Source organism: Mustela nigripes, chromosome 3 (assembly GCF_022355385.1).
Source record: "Mustela nigripes isolate SB6536 chromosome 3, MUSNIG.SB6536, whole genome shotgun sequence".
Lineage (NCBI taxonomy): Eukaryota > Metazoa > Chordata > Mammalia > Carnivora > Mustelidae > Mustela > Mustela nigripes.
Genome location: NC_081559.1, coordinates 78,942,899 through 78,962,283, shown reverse-complemented (window position 1 = coordinate 78,962,283; position 19,385 = coordinate 78,942,899). Strand labels below are relative to the sequence as shown.

Here is a 19,385-nt window from a genome sequence, read left to right as displayed (position 1 = left end):
ATTTATTTATTTGACAGACAGAGACCACAAGTAGGCAGAGAGGCAGGCAGAGAGAGAGAGAGAGAGGAGGAAGCAGGCTCCCCGCTGAGCAGAGAGCCAGATGCGGGGCTCGATCCCAGGACCCTGGGATCATGACCTGAGCCGAAGGCAGAGGCTTAACCACTGAGCCACCCAGGTGCCCCATAAATGAAATCTTTTTTAAAAAAATAAATAAATAAATACCGAAGAGATAGCAAAACTGTTCTTTTCCAGAAGACTACCTAGGCAGAAGACACTTCATTTGGAAGTACCCAGTGCACAGTTTACATTTCCCATAAAATAGTGCACATCTTCGGGACGCCTGGGTAGCTCAGCTGGTTGAGCAGCTGCCTTCGGCTCAGGCCATGATCCCAGCGTCCTGGGATCGAGTCCCACATCGGGCTCCTTGCTCAGCAGGGAGCCTGCTTCTCCCTCTGCCTCTGCCTGCTGTTCTGTCTGCCTGTGATTGCTCTCTTCCCTCTCTCTCTCTGATAAATAAATAAAATCTTTAAAAAAACAAAAATAGTGCACATCTTCTAGGCCGTGTCTTTTGTTCTAGTCATTACTTAAGTGATTGACTCTGAGACGGCCCAGCAACTCCGCACTGCCACATGACTGTATTTCGCCCCAGCCTACGTTGAGACGTCTTCCTTTCCTGTCCAGGGACTTCTTTGATTCATGAAATGGGTGTTTGCAGGAGCTGCCTCAGTACCAAGAAAGGCACAGCCCAGAAGTGATGAGGAGTTACTTCAATATAGGTCTACTCTTGACTTGTGGAGGGTAACAGCTCCAGGATAAATTCTTTCCTCCTTAATTTATCAGGCAGTCGTTTCTGAGACCCATTTCTGAGATTCCACAGAGGGTCCCAGATAGAGTGCCAGTACGTGTAATAGTGGCAATAAGTATACTCTTATGTTGGTTTTCTTATTTACCTGTTTTATTTCTCTAGAGCATTCATTTCTGCTTCCCGGAATAATTTCCCAAATAACCAACTGTTTTTTTCATTTTTAAGAACTGGGTTAAAATTATATGTGTTGTTTTTCTTTTCTTTTCTTTCCTTTTTTTGGAGTTTCCTATGAATGTTTTGCTCACAAGCTACATTTCCTAGAATAGTTTCAGACAGTATCATTCTTCAGTTCAAAACTCTCCAATAAGCCTTCATCATCATTAGAATAAACATTCTTACAACGACCTACATACAATTCCTACTTTACCTTTTCCTGGCTATATATCTGCCATCATCTTCTAGCATTCTCTCTCTCACTTTGCCTTACCCACCCTTATTTACTTAATGTTTCTGAAACTTCTTCAACCATACACCCACTTTCATACTTAGACTTGTTATTTATTCTTCATGGAATGTTTTTACACCAACATGTGTACAAATTTGTTGTTAACTTCCAGCAGATCTCTGCTAAAATGCTATTTCCTTAAAGATAAATTTTCTTATCCTCATTGTGGAAGAAAAACATTTTTTATTCTCTGCCTTCTTTCCCTTGTTCTTATTATATAAGTTGCAGGTGTACAGCTTTATAATTTAACACCCGAATACAAAGCAATCACCACCACAAGTCTAGTTAGCATCCATCACCATATAGTTGACCCCTTCACTCATTTTGTACACTCCAAACCACTTCTCCTCTGGTTATCCTTAGTCTGTTCCCTGTACCTGTGAATTTGTTTTTGTTTTATTTTATTTTATTTGTTCATTTGTTTTAGATTCCACATATGAGTGAAATCATAGAGTATTTGTCTTTCTCCATCTTATTTCACTTAGCGTAATAGTTTCAAGGTCCATCCAGGTTGTCACTCACAGTAGGGTTTCATTCTATTTACGGCTTTTCCTCTTTTATCTTCCCCCTTAATGTGAAGAAGAGGAAGCTTATTCAAACTGTTATAGAACACCTCTGGGTATTGGAATCTGAAAGCTATATTAACAAGAAAGAGAGACTGAGTACAAAAGAAGGCATGTAGGAAAACTGATGTTTGCCTTTATCTGATTTAAATATCTTTTCTATTAGTCAAGAGAGAAACCATTTCTGAGTGACAAAGGCTGTGCTATTGTCTCAAAATATATGTCATTCTCTTCTTAAGGCCAGGTTCAATTATTTCAAAGGCTGAAAAATGGATAACAAGATAGTTTTGAAGACTATAGAAGGGACAACTAAAGGTTGAGTCAGAAAGTTACAATTTTATCAAAAGTCACAATGTATTAAATAGAATTATAATAAAATATATGCATTTAAATGTAAGGTTTTCTTTTAAAAGGATTCCACAGAAATGCATCTATACCACCATGAAAGGTGAAAGCAGAGACAGAATACAAAAGAAAAACAAACAAACAAAAAACTGTGTATTGAATATCATATGGACAACGTGATGAGCAAAATTAAGTATACCCAACAGCAAGGACACCATGTACTTTAATGGCCACGTTTACGAGATTAGACAAAGTTGTTTCTCAAAATTGGTAACTTCTTTCAGAATTAGTTTCAAGCAAGAGTATTAATTTAAAAGGCCTTATCTATTCCTCTCCTCTTGTTTAACTGATAACAACAACTGGATAACTTGCACAGAACCTGTTCATGTAAAAGAAAAATGGATCCCCAGACTTTAATTATCAGAGTACATTCTTGTCTACTTCTCTTGGCATGCCTCTTTGGAGGCATCTCTTTCTGATTTCATCCATGGGTCCTATAGGAAAGCCTTGCTTGTGACTAAGACTTGTTAGACCATCTGGTTAATTTAACACAGTATTTAGTACAACTTGAGAAGGCAACAGAAAATTGGGTAACACTTTTCCCTTCATGTTTGGAAAGATCTGATGGACAACATATTTCAATAGTTCACTGAAATTTAACATTACTCTGCATTCTCCCCATACATAAAGACTATAAGTATCCCACTTTGAAAGCAAACCAGAAAAAAGTATATCATGTTTTCTGAAGCTGAATGCTAGCTGAGCTAGAATAAGAATTCTAGTTCGTATTTATAAAATATCATATGAATAGTAATAATTCCAACATGGAAATTCTATTTATATAGAATTTATAAATAATAAATAAGCATTTCAGGGTAGATGAGTGATAGTAACTTAAGGTAGTTTTTTTTCATCTTAAGAAATCTCTTAACTTTATAGGTAGCAACCATTTTCTCTGAAAGATATTGGAAAGGGATGCAATGATCTAATGCATATTTGTTACTCTCTCAGTTCTAACAGTAATATAGGATAAGACAGAACAGTTTCTCTAGTAAAATGTCTCACTGGTTTTCTAAGCTTGAGTTCATTGAGAAAAAGACAATGAGACAGGAGTGGAATTTAAGCGGTTTATTTGTGATCTCAGTAAACAGTGACAGAAGAGTAGCAAAGTGAGAAGAGAGTAGGAAGCAGATAAAGATTTCTGGTTTCAGCTCTGGCACGTACAGAGCTTGGAAATCATTGTTCTTGTCCTTATAACAAGAACTATCTATGAAAAATGAAAATCAATTATTTTTCTCAGAACTGTGAAAGAACAAAGGTCATAGGGTAAAAGTCCACTTCAAAATCTGGAGAAACAAGCATGTTTAGAGATGTAGTGATAAATATCTGCTTCCCTGGGTCAAAAACTGCTGGAGCCATAAATTGGTAGGAAGTCTCAAATGTTAACTAATGAATTCTATGTGCTGACTAGGGTCTAGTGTGTGAGACAGAAACTCCTGGTGGCTCAAATGTTAGAGGGACACCAAACATTTCTATAGGCTTTTTTTTTCTTTTCTTTTCTGTTTTTTTTTTTTTTTTTTTTTTTTTTTTTTAATGAATTCCACTAGGTTCTCATGAGGATAGTCTGAGAAAGGTGTCCCAGGAAGGTGGTTGGGAAAACAAACAAGCAAACAAAAAACAAAAACAAACAAACAAACAAAAGAACTACTATGAAATAAGTCAAGAGCCTTATCTATAACTAAAATCCACTTCCAAGGGATAGGGTATTTCCATGTTGGAATTCAAAGATGCTCTTCTAGCCAGGAAAAGGAATTTACTTTCCCTATAGTCTTCCTGTATCATTAAAGTTGTGGGTTTGACAGTTCATGACAGGGTCATGGCATGGCTTCCAAAATATAGAATGGGAATTCTAATAACCCCTCTTACCCGCCCCCCCACCCCCCCAAAAATGGAGAAAGGGCTTGGGAGACAGATAAAGGAGCTATATCACAGGAGAAACACGTAGGTCATAGACCTGAGATGGAGATACATTAGAGGACTAATATTGAAAGGTTATAAAATGCTCCCTCTCCCCACACTTTCCTAACCCAGCCATAGGGCTCCAGTATCACAGTGAATTAGAGCTGAAGGAGTTGTACATTACACACTTTTTCTGAGGAGATGTGCATAGGGGATTAAGAAGTTACACACAATCAAGGACACTAGAAGACCTTAGTTTCTGATAGTTTTCAACTGAAAATTACAAAGAATTCTAAAAGGTAAGAAAAAGAAACAGATGAGAAATGATAAGCACTAGAACAAGGCTCAGAATTTAGATATTACATAGATGCTGGTATTAGCGGAGAGGGAATTTAACGCAATTATGATGTGCTAAAGTCTCTAATAGAAAAAGTAGGCAAAAATGTAAGGATAGATGGCTTATGTAAATAAAAATTTAAAAATTTTAAGAATCATATGAAAATGATAGACATCAAAAATAGTTTCACTAAAATGAAAAAATGCCTTCAAAGGACTCATCAGTAGATGTGACACAGCTGAGAAAAAGAGCCAGTAAACTTGAAGATGTATCCGTACAATCTTACCAAACTGGAAATGAAGAAAGGAAGGAAACAGAACAGAAGGACATCTAGGAACTATAGGATAATATCAGACAGTATAACATATGTATATTTGGAGTACCAGGAGAAGAGAGACAATGGAGCGGAAAGTACATTTGAAGTAATAAGGACTGAAAATTTTTCCAATTAATAATATACACCAAACAGCAGATTTAAGAAGCCCAAAGAATACCAATATATGAATAACAGTACAACAGCAACAATCATCTAGACATATCATATTTATATGGCAAAAAAGCTAAAGACAGAGAAAATCTTAAATTCAAATTTCAAAACAGGGGGAAAAGCCTTACTTGCGGAGAAACATGGATAATGATTACGACAAAATGATTGCATCAGAAACCATGCAAATGAGAGGAGAGTGAAATAGTAGTTTGAAAATTTTGAAGTGTTTGAAGAAAAACAGAACAAAACAAAAACCACATCAACCTAGAACTCAATATCTAGAAAAATTATTCCTCAAAAGTGAAGCAGAACTAGACTTTCTTGGATAAACAAAACTAAATGAATTCATTTAGTTGAATTGAATTGAAATATGTCCTGCAAGAAATACTAAAAGAAGTTTTTCAGGAAGATAATTATGTAGGAAAATATTGGAGAAAAAAATTAATTAAGGCATATCAACCAAGGTATATCTGTATCTTTATTTATCTATACATACTTACATATTCTTAATGAATCCCAAAGATAATTTTATTTAAAACAATAATACCACAAATGAATTGGGTGATTATTGCATACAGATAAGTAAGATGAATCACAACAATGTCAGAAAAAACTGGGGGAAGAATTAGGAATACTCCCATACAAGATACCTACATTGTATGTGAAATGGTACAGTATTATATAAAGGTGGACTCAGATTAGTAAATACCTATGTTGTAAACCCTAGATCAGCCACTAAAAAAAGCATTAAAAAGTAGTGTAATCTATACTTCAGGAGAGGTGATAAAGTTGAATCATAAATTGTTCATTTAGAACCAGGGAAAGACAGGCAGAGAACCAAAGAATAAATTCAACAAATTGAAAATAATCACAAACATGGTAGCTATTACAACAACTATATCAATAATCACTTTTAATGAGAATGGTCTAATTACAGCAATTAAAAGACAAAGATTGTCAGAGTAGATTAAAAAAAAACCCAGACTAACTACATATTGTCTCCAAGAATCCCACTTGAAATATAAAGCCTTAGGTTAAAACTAAAGGAATAGAAGCCAGTAAAGATTGTATTTCGAAGGGTTACTAAAGAAGAAAATGAGGCTTGCCCATGCTAGAAACTCTGGAAACTAGTGCAGAATACAAACCTCAGAGTTTTTGTAGCCATGAATCAAGGAAACTGTACTATTTAACCAATAAATCCTCATATGCATTAGCTGATAGCAGTTTCCAGAGGGCATTTACACTTGGAATTTTAGGGTTTCTCATGCTCAAGAATGGATTAGTCTCTGGCACCTGGTAAAAGTTCTCAGGAAAAGAATTCAGGCTCTAGCTGTCAGAAACCAGGACTGTGTGCATGAAAATGGTACCTGTTGATGGGTTATGGATGGGGTATCAAGAAAAAAAAAATATTTGTGATACATGTATCACATATATATATTTTATATATTATATATATATATTTACTATTTCATATTATATAACTGTTGTAATCTCACACCTATAAGTTCTACGAAGTCAGGATCTTTTTAATTGTTTTGTTCATTGCCATATCCATCGTGCCTAAAAGAGTGACTAGAACAAGTGTTTAAAAAATATTTGCTCTATAAATGAATGAATAAACTGTAACTCTATTTTTGGAGGTTGTATATGTCATTTATTGCTTCTAATCTTGAACCATATTTTTGGTGGTATACACTATTTATTTGGGTGGAAAAAATGTTTGAAATACCCAAAATGTACACTTTTTTTTTCCTACTGAGATTAAGAGGCTTAATACTTAAAATCCTTGCTAAGTATCTGTGCAAAATATAATGCATTTCATACAGTAATATTCTGAAGAATGATTTTAAATACAATAATACAAATCAAAACTGTCAATTCTATATGAAGTTATGACTTACTGATTTAGTTTGCAATGGTGAGAAGAAATGATGCACTCAGAGGTACCAATATCTGTCCATTTTGACCAGCAAAAACCATGTTCATAAAGTATAAAACATAAATCCATTCATAGAATTAAAATTAACACTAATAAAAAGGTAAAAACCCATAAATCCATTCATTCAGCAATCATTTATGGGGCTCCTGTAGGTATTATGGACCCTCATAGACACTAATATGTATAAAACTATCTCTTTTCTATTAACACCGTTACACTGGCAATGGAAAAGAAAGACAACTTTTGTTCATTATGTTATATGTGTGTTATAATACATATGTGTGTTATATATAAATATAGATGGGTGTGTTATGGTAATTTATAAAAAGTCCATAAAGAAGACCATCACGGACACACAATGGTAAACAAAATTCTTCCAGTTGAAGGAATCAGTAGAGTCTTTCAAAATCATGCTTAATTCACTGAAAACTCAATAGGTGTCAGCAGGGGAAACAAGCGAGCGGTAGATTTTATACTGCAGGAAAATAAATTATATATAGAACCATGAAATATTATACTTTTGGAAAATCATGAGCCACATAGTGTAGCTAGAGAATGTAGAATGTGCAAGGGACTGTGGTGACTATGGAAAGGCAAGGCTGAGGTGGGATTATGAAGATATTTCTCTCCATGCTAAGGAGTCTGAACGTTTATAAAAGCTGATGGGGAAGTCCGTAAAGACTTTTAAGCAGGATGAAAGCTGATCATATTTGCATTAAAAAAAAAAAAAAAAGACATTGTTGGGGGAAGCGGCACCTCGGTGGCTCCGTTGGCTGAACATCAGGCTCTTGATTTTGGCTCACAGAATGAGCTCAGGGTGGTGGGATGGAGCCCTGTGTTGGGTCTGTGCTCAGCAAGGAGTCTGCTTGAGATGCTCTCTCCCCTTCTGCCTCTGCCCCTCGTTTCCCCTGCTGGCAGGCATGCCTAACCACGCAGCTCTCTCTCTCTCTCTCTCTCAAATAAATAAATAAAATCTTTAAAAAACCAGATATGATCATGGGGTAGAAAGCGAAATAGGGATAAAGCTAAGACTGGAAGCAAAGAGAGTAGTTAGGATGATGATTTTCAGGTAGAAATAAGTAAAACCCTTAACAAAAAGAGCAACAACACAGTGTGTAAGTAACAGGAAGGTATGGAAGATTAGAGACAGCACAACAGGAGATGGTGAGTAATGAAATGAAAGCTACAGAAGAGAGCAGTTCCTGTTGAGTGATGGAGACAGAGGCCAGTTTCTTCCACAACGGTGAGTGGTTGGGAGGTAAGGAGGTACATATTCTGAGTTGTCTTCCTTTTAAAGGCAAAGATACTAGCTACTCATTTCTAGGATTCCTGTTCTGTTGAATCTATAGAAGTATTCTTGAGCCTTTTTGACAAATTTTCTAGGGCTTAGATAGAAGTTACTTAATATTTTCTGATTGTTACTCAGATTTAATTTAATTATAATGTCCTCTAGAGCATTTCTTTTTATTTTTATTGTTAGATATGTATATATAGTTTAATAGAATGAATTAAAAAGATGATAACTACTATTTTACTATTTTATTACTACATAATAATAAAATTTAAAAGACATAATAAATATTTTAAAAGTCAAAGTACCCTGACACTTTTCATACCCATTCAGTAAATGTATTTTCTTTCAAAAGGAGCTAGTCATGTTCACTCTAACCACTTGAGCTGGGATGGTCCATGACTAAATTCAGTAAGGACTACTTGGAGGCCAAGATAATATTATGAATTCTTTTGGATTAGATGAGAAATTTGTATATTTTCTAATGCTGCATTTGGGGACTATCTAAGAAATTTTGCATATTTGTTAGAAGATATATTACTCCAAAAGATGATCACATGGAAGATGAAATAAGAGACTCTGAAAGGGAGAGGAGAATAGTGCAGATTTCAAATAAAAGAAAAGATAGATTCTTAATTAATGTTAGACTAGTTCTACTACATCCTAAAGTCATACATTTCTTTTGTTTTCTTTCTTTTTTTTTCTTTTCTTTTTTTATTTCTTGGCTACAAAATGAAATTGTCTTGCTGAGAACAAAATAAGGTAAAATAATAGTCCTCAAAACTCTTAGCTTCATGCATTTTTCGAAAATATTTTCTCAAAAAAGCAAGCATGACATTGTAGGTGTCACATCATATGAGCTCCCCGGGTGCCTTGCAAAACTCATAATGCAACCATGGCTTCCATAATAAGAGGAACAATATATGGAGACCTGCTGTCCCTCCCATTAGTGGCAGCAGGATCTGCCCCTGTGGTTAATTCTGCTTTGTCTTGAACTCCAAATGGGAGTGATAGTCTGCACATTTGATACATTGTTAGCACAGCAGGGAAAGCCCATTTGGAAATAATCATATGTTTCAGGTATCCAAAAGAAAAGGGATATTTTGCAAAGAGAAGCATTTTAACTTGAAAAACTTCAAACTAAAATTTGGGTGGAGAAGACATAATGAGGAAGGGAAAGACTAACATGTATTTATTGTCACAAATGAGCCCTATGCTTGAATTATCTCAACCCTGACGATATTAATCCTCACACGAACATTATTATTCCCATTTTACATATGATGAAAACAAGACTATAAGGATAAAGATAATTGCCCGAGATCTTGTACCATGCAATGGTGAGTCTGAATTTTAGTTGCTTTTGCTGAGCTACCCACTAAACCTCTTTGTATACCTGACTTTGTTCTCTATCAGGAGGAATTACTAGTGGCCTAAAAGAATTTATACAGCAAAAAGGTAAATGTGAAACAGATATTAAGAGAAATAAAAGTTTAAGCATAAAGTACCTTTTGTTAACATATAAATGTTTTTAAAAAAATTCGAACACAGAAAGTACAAAGTAAAATGAATCTAGTCTTTTAATGTAAATGTATGATTGCTGGTCAGCCAGTATATTTTAGGAAGGTGTCAGTCTAAATACTAATGTTTATATAAGTCTAAACAAATGTTACAATAAAGCTAAACTAAAGTTAAGGAGTTAATCAGTTATTTTTTTAAAAAAACTTAATCGAAGTATAGTTGACATACAGTATCAAGAATGTACTTTTATCTAATAACTATTAAGTTGTTAAAATCCATTAAATAACACAAATTGTAGTGGCATTCATTAGATAATGGAATCAGTATAATGATTTTAAAACATGAATAAAATTTAGCCATAACTAAATATGAATCAAAGTGTAGTAAGAAAATATTTAAAATATGGCATTGAAATTCTGTTCAGTAAAAGCATGGTATTTACTGAGAAGATACTTTGATAGTATCTCTGTGGTGAAAGTCGTGTAATCTTCTCAAACCACTCCCTTACTTTGCATTCCTAGAATGGGCCAGAGGGAGGAAGTCAGAAAATCTTTACCTGAGGAAGTTGAGATATTGTGTATCTTTATGGCTCTTGGAAAGAAATATCTAGAGACAAATGGAAAAACAAGCAAACAATATAAGATAGGGCAGGAATTTCACTAAGATGATTTCGTGACAGGTTTCAAAGGGAAAACATATGGGGAAAAAAATCTGTGTGAAAGGGAAAAAGTCATACTGCATTTTCAATTATTCACTTGCAGCATTATGGTAAAACTTCTCAATTTCCCCTAATCTTTAATAAAATTCAGATAGAGACATGGTGAAGAAATGATTGTTTTAAGGGTAAAGCAAAAGAATAGATAATGATGTATGTTGGAATAGACAGAAGGTTAGAAAAGAGAGCTGTTAGCTGTTAGGCAAAATGTTAAGAATGCTACTTGAAAAAACAGGAGGAAGCAAAATAAGACGTAACTGAGAGAAATAAATTTCTGTGGAAGACAATGGTTTATGAGATGGTATGTGCTGTGTGAGTATTTAGAGGCGAGAACTGGTTGCTAGATTTCCTGGTATATAGGAGGGATCAGTAAAGGTTTTTGTGTTTTGCTATTGTTGCTGTTGTTTTACTAAAAGAAACAAATATTCTGATATAGAAGGACTTAAAAAATGCAGAATTTGATACCTTAATTAGAAATGATGTTTCTAATTTAGAATATCAATTTCAATTCAATATTAAATATGTTATTTCCTGAGCCTTGGAAACACGAAGTTTGATTTTAAGCTAATCTATGCAGAGAATAACAGGAAAATAGTTGAAACTTGACTCACTCTTTCTAATTTCGTATGACCTAGTTTAACTCATAGATTAGACAAAGAGGTTTAAATAGATTTATGCAGAGTCCATTCTTACATCACAAAGATTCTTACTGGAGCATCTTAGCAGCTGTGCAGACAGACCCAGATAGGAGTCCCTGGGATTCTGAAATCTGTCAAAGGGGTTGGTCAGGCTTCCTCACATGCTAATTTTTTTTCTTTGAACAAATAATCCAAATCAGATAATTTTTTAAAACATTTTGTTGAAAACTGGTAAAGGTTAATTATTCCAAGATGGAAAAACCTCAAAATTCTCCAACTTTCACAAAGTTTTCATTTTTTATATGTTTTGTTCTAGAATTATTTATGTGTATCAAACATCCTAGGTTGGAATACATACGACTCAATGACATCATGAGTTAATTATACAGGATATTAGATGCTACTATACTTTTTAAAGTATATATTCAATTCTAGATACTATGACTTTTCTTTTGGTACTGCCAAAATTATCCTAGATATGGTCCCTTTTGAAACATAGGTCAACTTATTTTTAGCTTCTCTGCTCTGTAAAACAGTTGTAAGTCAGCTATGAGTATCCTTTTGATAAAGAAATATGATAATTTTAGATACAGATTAATATTTTACTTCAGAAAATATGCTTTAAATCAGTAATAATATTTTAAATGTGGAAATATGTAACTTAGCAGAGGGATCCAGATTTTAAATTATATATGAGTCACTAAAAATTCATTTTAAAGAGATGATTATATCCATTTAGTAAGTTACTATTCAGCTATTAAAATAATGATGCATTTATCTAGTGGCATGTACAGATGTGGCATGAATTAATTTATTGAAATTATAAATATATATGTATAGGTGTCCATAGTGATTTGTTTATAGTGTCTGTACTTTTGTGTTGTCGCAAATTAGGTTAGATTTTCGATTTTCTTTGTCTTTTAAAATACTACTTAAATTATTCAGCAAGCATATATACTTTAAAAATATGAGAACACTAGTTTGGATAACAAAATGAGAATAATGTGATACTTCCATGATTGATGATCTGAATATTATAAGGACTGGAAGGAAATGACCATGGAACATAAAAGTAATCTTTAGTCTAAGTGGATTCATCACATCACTGCATAAAATTTCATACTCTAGTGTTTTAATATAGGAGAAACACTATGAAAAGTATGTTTACCCATATAGTCAATTTCTAGGAAAATGATATGTATGCATTTTAAGAACAAGTAATAAACTGCCTAGTCAATATTGAAATTTTTCTGGAAGGAAGATAATACCTCTGTTTAATGTTTTTATAAACTATGTAGGCTGCTAGTATTTATGACTACCATTTTGAGAAATGTATCTACAGGGTATGTACTAATGCCACGGCAAAACATTCAAATAAGGCATACACAGAAAGAATAGCAAGTGCTACAAATAACATTTAATGAGAATATGGATTTCTAATGTCTTACATATTCTAGGATATTCTATCCTGTGACATGACTTTCTCAAAAAAAAAAAAATTATTTACAAAGTAGAAAAACTTTCCTGGAGATTTTGGTAGAACAAATGATAATAATACTGATAACAGTGAACATCTAACACTATAAACTAGGCTCATTTCAGAGCATGTCATGTATGAAATGTCAGGTAATTCTCAAAACAGCGTTATGTGGTTGGTCCTGTTATTGTTGCCAATTTATACATGAGGGCACTGGGGCACAGAGCTTAAATAAGCAGTACAATGCCATAAAGAAACTGGTCATACATCTAGATTAGAATATAGACAGTCTGGCTCCAATGCTGTGCTATAATGATGAAAGCAGATGACCATGAGTTGGAATAACAAAAATCACCACCGTTCAGGGTGCCTGGGTGGCTCAGTGGGTTAAAGCCTCTGTCTTGGGCTCAGGTCCTGGGGTCCTAGTATCAAGCCCCGCCTCGGGCTCTCTGCTTGGCGGGGAGCCTGCTTCCTCCACTCTCTCTGTCTGCCTCTATCTCTATCAAATAAATAAATAAATAAATAATCTTAAAAAAAAAAATCACCACCGTTCACACCTGCCCAAACTACTGTGCTCTAGAGGTAAAAATGGGATCAGAGAATAGAGTTATAAGGGTGGCTGCCAGGGGCTGTGGAGTGGAGGAAATGGGGAGATATTGGTCAATGGGTACAGTTATAAGATGAATAAGTTCTGGGCATTTAATGTATAGCATGGCAACTATAATTAACAACACTGTATTGTTCACTTGAAGGTTACTATGGGAGTAGAGCTTCAGTGTTCTCATCATAACAGCAACAAAATGGTAATTGTGTGAGGTAAGCATTGTGGTAAACATTTCAGAATATATACTTGTATCAAACTGTCACATAGTATACCTTATACAATATTGTATGTCAATTATATCTCAATAAAGCTAGAAAAAATCATTAAAAAATGGGATCATAAAGGCAATAATATATATCTTTGTCTGAAACTCCTACCTGTTATTTCAATAGTCCTGACTCCTTACAAATACCCACCATGGAGAATCTCGTATGTGCTCCTACATGCTCTTTTCCTCACCTGTCAGGCCCTGCCTCCAGAAATGTCTGCTGCCTGGGCTCCTCTGCCCACTGAGCTGTATGACAAGCTCTTTCCTGCTCTTCCTCCTGGGGCAAGCTTCCATGGGCCTGGTGATCATAGTAAGGGTAATAACTCTAGTCATGACCAAAGCCACTAGGGAGGCCTTTGCTGATATGGACAAGGGCAGAACCATGTGAATGAGGCACCCCATCAATGTATAAGCACTTTTATGTGTTATATGATCTGCTCAGTGAGCTTTCATATGCATCCTTTAAAAAAAAAGGCAGAGATGACATTCAAAGAAAATTAAGTACTGAATGAAAAGTACAGAACAAAATTTTTCTTGAAACCATCTTCACTTTTCTACTTTACAACTTTTTAGAACATAAAATCGTTCTGTAGCAACTTGCTATCATTTGCCCTTATGTCCCCATCATTAAGAACAAATCACTACTAGGATTTTAACTTTTATTACATCAGTGAGTGCCACAAATGATTTTAACTTCTTTTTAAATACTAAGACATAATAGACTGAAAATTCAGAAAGTCTGAGAAATATATGAAAAATGTGAGGTGAATACTGTTTTTAAAAGAAAACAAACTGGCTATCCTGATGTGACCAAAACAAACAGTATAAGTCAAATTAAAGCTAGAGAACATATTATGATTTGGGAACTAAATTGGGTAATGTTTTATCTAGGGAATAACATTATTCAGGACATAGAGATGACCACCCAGTTCTGTGATTGACCTACTGCTCACCAAGCATTATGCTAGATTCTGGGCTTACAGGCATAAGGAGAGCTCCTAGAATGGAGGATCATAACAGCAAGTGAGATAGACAGTAACATAAATAGATGTTGTCAACCTAATAACATAAGTGCTCTGGTAAAGATTCCACAGGATTCTCTTGAGCATTTAGGGGTCAAGGGAGCCTTCTGAAGGTGACAACTGAACTAAGCTATAGAAAATCAGTAGTAATTTTCCAAGAAAATAAAAGAAATAAGAAAACAGGGGTGCCTGGGTGGCTCAGTGGGTTAAAGCCTCTCCCTTCAGCTTGGGTCATGATCTCAGGGTTCTGGGATGGAACCCCTCATCGGGCTCTCTGCTCAGTGGGGAGCCTGCTTCCTCCTCTCTCTGCCTACTTGTGATGTCTCTGTCTGTCAAATAAATAAATAAAATCTTTAAAAAAAAAAAGAAAAGAAGGAAAACAACTTTCTAGCAAGAAAAGACACCATGTGCATTGTTAGAGAGGCTTGAAAAAAAAACTTTGGGGTCAGAGAACGGAAGTGTGGTATTGTTTGGGATTAAAGTATGAGGTGCAAGGATGGAGAGAAAGGTAAAAAAAAAAAAAAAAGCTTGACCACAAAGGATATGTTACGCTAAGGAATTTGCAGTTTTTTAGGTTTTTTATTATAATTAAGAGACTGGAGATAAGGAGGCTTGTTAAAACACTTAATAAATTGCTCAGACAAGAGATGATGAAAGTCTGTATCATAAAACCTATATGTAAAAAAAAAAAATTCCAATTCTAATCAAAAGTCACACTGATTTTAGTAACACATATATTTATGATATATTCATATTTAAATAAGTTATAAAGAATGTGTTTATCAAATCTTACTTTGAGGACTGTGTTTTAAAAGTTCCATAGAATTAATATCTATAATCAGTGAATTAAATTATGTAAACCTCACTATAATTCAACTTACTTATTGCTTTTCTCTCTAAGGTCCCGAATCTACATCCTAGCTGTCATGAGTTATTCCTAGTATCTGTTACATTGCACAAGCCAAATCCCCAGGTTTGTGAACACATATTTCAGGCCTGGGTAGCTGGGCCTCCTTAGGAAGCTCCTTGTTTTCAGTAAGAAATCAGTAAAGAACGGACTCTGATGTACTTTCACTCATTGTCCATCCTCAGTTTCTTCCCTCAGGAGGCATTTTACTATTATTAGACAGTATAATTTTAAAGAGCAGCAACAGTGTACTAAGCACTGAGCTAGGTGTTTCTGATAAATCCTTACAACAACCCTCAAGATAGGTATTACAAACCCTAATTTATAGATTAGGGAAAAAAGCCCTAAAGAGCTCATATAGCTTTTTAAAAATTTTTAAAATTTAATAAGTGACAGTATTTAAATTCAAACCTGTCTCAGCTTTGAGGACATGACCAAAAAATTAGGTTTCTGAAGTAAGCAATCCAACTGAATACCAAAAAGCAATCGAAAGCTTACAATGTGCTTGGTATGGAACTAAGTACTAGGACACAAACTTGAAATCCAAATTATTCAGACCCAGGCAAGTGGCTATAATGCCATGTTGTAAGTATCATCAGAACACAAATGAGAGGCAAGTAATTCATTTACCTCAAGTAGGCAAAGAAAACCAGGGAAAGACTAAAAAGGAGATGGCCTCAAATGAACTCTAAAGAATTATAACACTCCAGCCCAGGGGAAGAACATTTTTAGAAGGAAGAGCAAGGATGAAAACATGAGTTGAAGGTTCATGGATTATTTTGGGAATGAGTTGTCTGATATTGCCTGAGAGTTTGTGAAGAAGTATTCAGAAAATATAACTGGGATGAGATCATGGCCTGAAGCTAGGAAAGCTTGTGCATCATGATAACATATGAGATCTTTGACCTATAGACAATGGGGAGCCATAATAAGTTTTAACTGGAGAAAAATTGATTAGACTCCTGTAGGTAGGTAGGTATTATAATTCCCTCAACACTTTTTCCTACAAGTCGGATTTTTAATGAAAATGTACCCTTAATAATACCCAAAATAATCCTGGAAAAGAAAAGTAAAATTGGAGGAACGACATGTTCCTATTTCAAAATGTCCTACAAAGCTACAATAATGGAGATGTGCTAACTATGAGGAGAACAGACATACATATTTATGTAATAAAGTGGATAGTTGAAAAATAAAACCTTATGTTTATGATTATTTTCTACAAGGGTGTAAAGACAATTCAGTGGAGAAAAACCTCCTTTCCAGATAGGGAAAAACCAGATATTCACATACAAATGAGTGAAGTAGTACTCTTTTTTTACATCATACAAAATAATGACTCAAAACGGATCACAGACAATAATGTAAGAGCTAAAATTATAAAGTTTCAGAAGAAAACATAGGAATAAATCTCTGTGACCTTGATTAGGCAGTCTTCTTAGATAGAACACCAAACCTCAAGTAATAATTTAAAAAATAGGCTGGATATCATCAAAACTTAAAACAAAAACAAAACTTTAATTATACAAATGACACCATAAATAAAAATCTGGGAAGAGAACCCACAGAATGGAAGAAAATACTTGCAAATGATATATTCTATAAGGAACTTACATCTGGAATGTTTAAAGAACCCCTAAAAACTCAGTAATTTAAAAAATAATCCAATTAAAAATGGGTACAAAATCTAGTCATTTCTCTAAAGAAGATATAGAAATGAACAATAATAAGGAGTCAAGATGGTGGAGAAGTAGCAGGCTGAGACTACTTCAGCTAGCAGGAGATCAGCTAGATAGCTTATCTAAAGATTGCAAACACCTGCAAATCCATTGGCAGATGGAAGAGAAGAACAGCAATTCTAGAAACAGAAAAACAACCACTTTCTGAAAGATAGGACTGGCGGAGAAGTGAATCCAAAGCAAGGGAAGATAGACCGCGGGGGGAGGGGCTAGCTCCCGGCAAGCGGCGGAGCAACGGAGCACAAAATCAGGACTTTTAAAAGTCTGTTCCGCTGAGGGACATTGCTCCAGAGGCTAAACCGGGGCGAAGCCCACGCGGGATTAGCGTGGCCTCAGGTCCCGCAGGGTCACAGAAGGATTGGGGGTGTCTGAGTGTTGCAGAGCTAACAGGTATTGGAATGAGAAAGCCGGCTACAGAGACAGAGCCGACAGTCAGCTCAGAGCTCTGTGTTACCTTGAACCCGTTGCAGGCTTGGTGAGCTCGGAGCGCGGCCGGAGGTCAGGCAGACAGGAGTAACTGGGTGCTGTTCTCTGAGGGTGCACTGAGGAGTGGAGCCCCGGGCTCTCTGCTCCTCTGGGCGAGAGACCAGGAGGCCGCCATTTATATTCCCGTCCTCCGGAACTCTACGGAAATTGCTCAGAGAACAAAAGCTCCTGAAAGCAAACCCGAGCAGATTACTCAGCCCGACCCCTGGTAAGGGTGGTGCAATTCCACCTGGGGTAAAGACACTTGAGAATCACAACAAGCCCCTTCCCCAGAAGAGCAACAAGAAATCCAGCCAAGGCCAAGTTCACCTACCAAGGAGTGCAGTTTCAATACCAAGGAGAGCAACAGAATTCGAGAGGAGAAAGCAAAGCATGGAACTCATGGCTTTCTCCCTGTGATTCTTCAGTCTTGCAGTTAATTTAATTTGTTTTTTCATTTTTTTTATCTTCTTCTGCTAAAATTTTTTATAACTTTTACCCTTTTCTTTTTTAACATTTTTTAACTAGTTTATCTAATGTATATTTTTCTTTTTTATACTTTTCTTTATTCATTTTCTTTTTTTAACTCTTTTCTTTTCTTTATTTTTCTTTCTTTCTGAACCTCTTTTTATCCCCTTTCTCCCCCCCTCACGATTTGGGATCTCTTCTGATTTGGTTAAAGCATATTTTCCTCAGGTTGTTGCCACCCTTTTAGTATTTTACTTGCTCCTTCATATACTCTTATCTGGACAAAATGACAACACAGAAAAATTCACCACAAAAAAAAAAAAGAACAAGAGGCAGTACCTAAGGCTAGAGACCTAATCAATACAGGCATTGGTAATATGTCAGATCTAGAGTTCAAAATGACAATTCTCAAGGTTCTAGCCATGTTCAAAAAAAGCATGGAAGATATTAGAGAAACCCTCTTGGGAGATATAAAAGCCCTCTCTGGAGAAATAAAAAAACTAAAATCTAACCAAGTTGAAATCAAAAAAGCTATTAATGAGGTGCAATCAAAAATGGAGGCTCTTACTGCTAGGATAAATGAGGCAGAAGAAAGAATTAGCGATATAGAAGACCAAATGACAGAGAATAAAGAAGCTGAACAAAAGAGGGACAAACAGCTACTGGACCACGAGGAGAGAATTCGAGAGATAAGTGACACCATAAGACGAAACAACATTAGAATAATTGGGATTCCAGAAGAAGAAAGAGAGAGGGGAGCAGAAGATATACTGGAGAGAATTATTGGGGAGAATTTCCCCAATATGGCAAAGGGAACAAGCATCAAACTTCAAGAGGTCCAGAGAATTCCCCTCAAAATCAATAAGAATAGGCCCACACCCCGTCACCTAATAGTAAAATTTTCAAGTCTTAGTGACAAAGAGAAAATCCTGAAAGCAGCCAGGGAAAAGAAGTCTGTAATGTACAATGGTAAAAATATTAAACTGCAGTAGACTTATCCACAGAGACCTGGCAAGCCAGAAAGAGCTGGCATGATATATTCAGAACACTAAACAAGAAAACATGCAGCCAAGAATACTATATCCAGCTAGGCTATTGTTGAAAATAGAAGGAGAGATTAAAAGCTTCCAGGACTAACAAAAACTGAAAGAATTTGCAAGGACCAAACCAGCTCTACAGGAAATATTGAAAGGGGTCCTCTAAGGAAAGAGAGAGACTACAAGTGGTAGATCAGAAAGGAACAGAGACAATATACAGTAACAGTCACCTTACAGGCAATACAATGGCACTAAATTCATATCTCTCAATAGTTACCCTGAATGTTAATAGG

General features: G+C 35.3%; 1 protein-coding gene across 1 annotated transcript in view; it reads right to left on the bottom strand.

Annotated features, from left to right (window-relative positions):
* ZNF804A (zinc finger protein 804A) overlaps positions 1 to 19,385 on the bottom strand; it is a 285,669-nt gene that overhangs the window by 64,506 nt on the left and 201,778 nt on the right. The gene's annotated exons all lie outside the window — the stretch shown is intronic.